Genomic DNA, 6681 nt, shown 5'->3' on the forward strand with positions numbered 1-6681 from the left:
GTTTCGCAACCAATACTGGTCCACATATGGCCCGGCTATTAGCCAGAGCTCGGTCTGTCTAGCAGCCAGAGCTCGGTCTGTCTAGCAGCCAGAGCTTGGCCTGTTTTTTAACTAGTACTGGCCCGCATACGGTTTGTTACTTGTTTGTCATTCAGTATTGGGACAAGATTGTCTGTCGACACTGGCGCGATGAAGCACGGCGTAGTGTTACACTCCTGTGTTAAACCTGTACTGGCCCAATATTGGCTACTGATACTGGGCCAATGTTCGGCCAGTTAAATAATGTTGACAATTTTTACGTAGGATATGATGAATTAATTATTTTATTTGAACAATTTTTTAAATTTCATACATATGTATTTAAAGAAATAGATATTTACCCTTATTTTAAAAATCTATTTACATTTTTAATCTACAATTTTATTCTACCGTTATTTTTTTTATAATTCTTCATTTACCTATTATCTTATTAGGGACTAATTATATTATATAATTTACATTATTATAATATCTCTGTGCATGGGGGTTACACTAGACAAAAAAAGATTCAGTTATAACTTTGTATAATATTTTTTCGCATAAAGTATAAGATGAGAATATATATAATTCAATATAAACACAAGAGGAATAAATGAGGTAAACATATTAATCTGAATAAATTACGTTGTGAGTTTATCAGGAATTGATGAAACTGATCAAGATTATTCAGTGCATTATCCACTGCATATCACATCGTCATGCAAGCTGAAACGATTCTCGTCGCTTGTTCGATGCAAACAGACTGGTAACGGCAGTAATGTAATTAGCGAGACGAGGTCGGGTTTGTAGTAACATGTCGGAGCTCTGGATGAACCGGTCAAGTTATCGTAACTGTCCAAAATGAGTGAATGTAATCAACAACCCTTTGAATAGAATCTTAACATACTATGCATTAATTAATTTTTTATCTTTTAATAAAAAAGTTACCTTAACATTCATCGTTAAATTGTCTTTTTTTTCTTTTTTTAGGATATTAATTATACATAAAATACACTGCTGTAATTTCTTTCTATAAATGCCAATGTTATAAGTCAAATTAAAGCTATAAATACCAATGTTATGAAGCTCAAATTTTATCAAACTTATAACATAAAAAAAATAAAAAATTCATACAAAGTTCTGAAATGAAATTAATAGATATAAACAAGACAGAAAAGATGAAACTTTTAAAGTTTGAATTAAATTGTACTTAAACATAAAATTATAATTTGTGACAAAACATTTACTACTAAAGTTACAAAATTAACTACTGAAAGTTAAATACTAAAAATTATTAACTACTAAGAATTATGAGAAAGTTGATAAAGTTTTAAAATAAAGTCAACATTAAATTCAAGGAAGAATTTAAAAGCAAAATGGATTAGACGGCTTATTCAAGTAAACTGCTTTAAAGTTACAACTTTGATTAATTAACTCTTATTTGCTCTTGTTTTTAAAATTTTATATATATGTATAATCTATAGGGGTGACCGGGATCAGTAGACTATAGGGTAAGTAGAATAATCGAGGCTACATTAAAAACAAAATACGCGAGACACGCGTAAACGTGTCTGAGCACGCAGCAGTGACTGCCGCTCAGTCTGCTGTAATATCTCGTTACGAACACATTTATGATAGAAGTTACGGTATAATTTTAAAAAATCGTACACCTCTCTAAGTAAATACTTTTATTCTTAAAGTTTTTGTTTTACAATCGTATATGATTGTCTGAGATATTTCATTTCTATTTAGATAGTAAGTGTTCTTACTTAATAAGGTCCAATAGATTTTTTTTGTTTATCTGTCTTTGTTATCGTATACTGTTAATGTTTTTAAAAAATGAACGGATGGGGATAGATATAAGACTAACCACAGCATGGGGCTGTATGACTCATTTAGTGACGACTCTTATAGTACTTACTCAATATTTCATTTCTTTAAAGAGATTTACCTCAGTGGTAAATGTTATAAATTTAGCTCCCTCACGTCCAATCTCGGTAAAACTAGGCTCATATTCGACGTATTTTTGCTCGAAACGAACGAATTTAGCAAAAAGAAGTATTGTTCTGCCCTGCGAAGCGAATGTTTGTGTTTAAAATATATTTTTATAAAAATTTTATTAATATGAAGCCAAAGATGTAGATTAAAATACATTAATCTTCATTTTAATAATCTTAGTCAAATTACCCCATACCATTAGTCACCTTATCCCGGTCCCGAGGATACAGTTGAACCAGATGGAATGCATTAGAAAAATGCTTTTTTTTTTCAAATTAGTTATCAGTTTCCTCTTATTATTAAATTATTATTAGATAGTCAAATGTATGTAGTAACTGGTGTAGAATTCATTTTTTCGATAAATCTCTTAATTTCGTCTGTAAAAATTCGAAACTGAAAAATGAGTCTACTAGCCCCGGTCTCCCCTATATAGAAAGAGAGAAAGAGAAAAAGAGAAAGACTTATGTGCCATTTAGAAAATAAAATTTCTCAGGAACTTTTGCAATATCTGAGAAAAAATTATTGTAGGGGAGAGTTGCCAAATGCGTACTGGTCGCCTAAATCGTACCTCATCAATATTTTATATTATTAGTTAATATACAGGGTGTTTCCAAATTAAATGGCAAAACTTCGGGAGCGTGTAGAGGAGTAAAAAACTAAGAAAAAAAGTCCTATAGACATATGCTCCTTTTTGCTTTGTTTCGCAGGAAATCACGAAAAAAGAAAAAAATATATTTAATTTATTATTTTAATTATTTTATTTATAAACTTTTTAATGAAGATTTTGTTCGAAATGTGCACCTCTTGCAGCAATACAAGCATTGCATCTGTCAAACACGGCTCTTGTAGCAGCCAGGCACTGTTCTTGCGATATTCTGTTCGCTGCAGCTACGATACGATTTCTCAAATGTTGCTCTGATTGAATAGGCGAAGAATAAACTTCTTGCTTCAGAGTACCCCATGCATAGAAATCTAATGGCGTTAAGTCGGGCGAACGAGTTGCCCAATGTACTGCTCCTCCACGTCCAATCCATCGTTGTGGGAATTTTCTATCTAACCAGGTTCTAGCGACTCTGCTGTAATGAGCAGGGCATCCATCTAATTGAAACCACATTTCAGTACGTTGTTGTAATGGGATGTTTTCTAAATAGTCAGAAAATTCATTCTCCAAGAAATTTAGAAAACGGTCCCCATTTAATCTTGCAGGTAAAAAAAACATTTTTTTTCGATTTCTCTGAAACGGAGCAAAAACGAGCATATGTCTATAGGACTTTTTTTCTTAGTTTTTTACTCCTCTACACGCTCCCGAAGTTTTGCGATTTAATTTGGAAACACCCTGTATAGTAACAATAATATAAAATATGTGAGAAATTAGTAATATAGATAAAAATATAATAGCCTACGCCTTCTCTTATGGACGTTAAAAGCATTTTAAAAAATCAGGTACCTCTGATATTAATTTTTAATCAACTTATATTGCTGATAACAACGCGATTATCCAATTTTATTATAAACTTTTGTATTTTCATAAAAGAAGATTTATTGTAGAATATTTTACATTTACTGTATATATATATTTGCAACCATTGTAAAGATTAAATCAATATTTTTACAAAATCCATCAAATTTCCTAAACCATCAAAAGATAAAACTGATAACTGACAATAATAAAACTAATAATTGATATCAATATAAATGTCAAGTGCAAAAATATATTTAAGCCAATTTTATTTTGTTTTTTATTATTGTTATTTAATAATTATTGTTATTTAATAATTATTGTTTGAAAAATCCGCTCGTCGTCGCTGCAAACTTAGGAACTATAATACGGGAGCAATATGGAGGAGTGGGGAGTGCGTAGTAGTCGTCGTTCGGTTCGTGCCTTCTTGTGATTTCTTTTATTAATCTTATACTTTTAATTGTTTTCATTCATAAATTCAAAACTTTCAAAGGAAAAAATACCTATATATAGATATGATTTAGGCGACCGGTTGCGCCTAAATCGTACCTTTAGCAGCATGTTACAAAAAGACTTATAACAAATTAATTTGTTATTGGTGGAAAGTTAAACACGTAATAATAAGCATCCAAAACCTCAAGCTACAATTTCTAATGTTCGTTTGCATACAAAACAATACCAAATGAAAAATATAATAAAAAATAGTGGTATGCATTCGGCAACTCTCCCCTAAAACTGGTATTATTACTTCTTTTACTTTTAAAGTAATAGAAAAATTGTCATCAGGTTTATTGCTGTATTAAATATTAGGATTTATTGATGATTTTGTCAATTCTTTTATAAATAGCTGCAATCGTCAGATGACAATTGACGAAATGATAATAGGATTCCAGTCTTGTATTGCACGACGGAAGTAATCCGGCATGTGTATTTTATGTTCCTTTTTTTATTATCTCAGTCTCATTTCTACTTTTTCTTTTTTGACATTGTTGCACCTTCGCTCGCGCAGCATCTATCGAGCAGTCACTTCGTAAGATGGATAGCTCCGCGCCAACCGTTAATGGGCTTCCGGTCCGTTTCCATCGTCAGAAGTTTCCCGCTTTTTACAATTTAAGGGTGGCATACCTAGACCGATGTGCCGGATGGAAGCAATCTTATTCAACCAGAGAAACATTTAATTAAATGGTGAGAACAGAAAAGGGGTTAGAAGGTCAATGCGGTACTACTTAAAGTTTCAAAAAACGTTTTACTGAACATATCCACAAGAATTTAAGGAACGTCGAATTACGAATTAATATGTCACGAATCACGAAATTATGTCATTATTGAGGTCTTAAATATTATGTAATCAGTTCCAGTTAAATTTATAAGTTATATACATATATATATTAATAGTATTATTTTAAATTGAACAATATAACTAATTGATTATACGATATTTTTAAACCATTTTTGCATTAACAATGATTTGTGGTGAGATATTCATAATTATAGTCGAATTGTATAGAATAAAATATTCTTAAAGTGATATCTTTTGAATTTCAAAACAATGGCGCAATGTTATTTCTCTTAATTTACGTTTTTAATTTCAATTCGCGATTTCAGCACAATAAATATAGCGAAAAAGTTTCAGTCAACATCATTGCAAGTTCTTGATATCGACTCGTGAACCATAATGGATATTCGTCGCTCGAGACGAGTATCACTTCGCGGCTTTGATCTTCCTCAAGCAGAAAGCATGATTTATAAATCTATTTATAGATCTTTCTTGTACCCGTAATATAGAGAGGAGCATATTCTGCTTTATCAGAGTTTTGCTCGAGAGATATTCAAATTCATTCAAGCGAGATGTACCTAATTCTCCAAATCGCACAACATCCTCTGTATATAAGAGAAGTCACCACTTTTTACCGAACGAAATATATAGCCATAGAAAATTCTAAAAATTTACATTTCGTGCAGATCTTTACGTATAAATTTTAATCCTTAAAAAAAGGAGCGTTAACTTTGATTACATTCCAATAATGCCCGTTTTTCTACCGCAATTGAGTTTAATCTCGGTTCAACTTACTCTTCATCTTTTTCTAATTCTTAGAATTAGAAAAAAATAAAGAGTAATAACTGAACCGAAATTGAACTTAATTTACATTGGTAGAAACGGGCATAAAGCTTGTATAAAGTATAAACTTTATCGAGAATTTTTCAGCCGTCGTAAAATTATTTTTCGATATGCTAGGCGCGATTTCCTTTGTTTATATATATATATATATATATCTTTCTCTCTTCAGATTACGTCGCTTTTCACGACATCCAGTATGGAAGAACTCCTCTGTCAAGCTTTGTAAGATGGATCGTTTTAGGAGCTTTCCTTGCTTTCGGCGTACGATGGATCGACCAAATATAACCGAAGAGGTTCGTCCTGTCTTGCAAAATGTAACGTACAGACAAAAGGTTTTATATATAAAGTGACTTATTTGTATACTATAAAAATGCCCGAAACAGAACAAAAATTTTATGAGTAATATAATCACTTGTCCAAATAAAAGATCAATCTATTATTTTGGAATTTTAAACATTTAACACTAATAATATTATCTTTAATGTATCTTTAAGTCCAATTACTTTTATCTCTTTTGTGTCAGTTTGATTTATTATATAAAATATTACGAAATATCTACAAAAAGGTTTTTGGAATATATTTTTGATATCAAAATAGAATTTATATATGTATATATATATGTATATATATGCATGTATATGTATGTACATGTACTACAGATAGCACATATACCCAAAAAGGTCGGGACACCTAAATATCTCGGAAAATATAAGTTTTACAAAAAAGTGTTTCAGACAAAAGTTATATGGTTTAAAAATATCTATTTACTAATCCTATCAGTTTGACCTTGGGTTGCATATCCAAGGTCAGGTCAAGGTTACATTGATTTTCTTAAATGAAACACCCTATTTTTTATTCAAAAATCTAATAGCTGATGTCGAGAGCTTTCCAAAACGCTATAATGAAATATTTTTTCATGAAGTACTTTTCAAGTTATAATGCTTCAAAGTTACAGTATCGCCGGCACTAGCATTATCCAAGATATGTAATACCACCTACGTTATGTTTTTGTTTGTGCGTTAACTGAAGGTCAAGATTCACAGACCACCGACTGATCTCGCCTTGACTGGCCAGTCTCCAAAATTAA

At 31.1% G+C, this 6681-nt stretch overlaps 1 long non-coding RNA gene across 1 annotated transcript in view; it reads left to right on the forward strand.

Moving 5' to 3' along the window:
- LOC108724983 (uncharacterized) overlaps positions 1-5971 on the forward strand; it is a 7097-nt gene extending 1126 nt beyond the window's left edge. Inside the window, exons 2-3 of the long non-coding RNA XR_001936730.1 lie at positions 4485-4660; positions 5764-5971. This is a non-coding gene — a long non-coding RNA (uncharacterized lncRNA). The remainder of the gene's footprint in view (positions 1-4484; positions 4661-5763) is intronic.
- Positions 5972-6681: the final 710 nt, after the last annotated feature.

This window comes from Mycetomoellerius zeteki, unplaced genomic scaffold, assembly GCF_001594055.1.
Source record: "Mycetomoellerius zeteki isolate Tzet28-1 unplaced genomic scaffold, Tzet1.0 scaffold318, whole genome shotgun sequence".
In the NCBI taxonomy this organism is placed as follows: Eukaryota; Metazoa; Arthropoda; class Insecta; order Hymenoptera; family Formicidae; genus Mycetomoellerius; species Mycetomoellerius zeteki.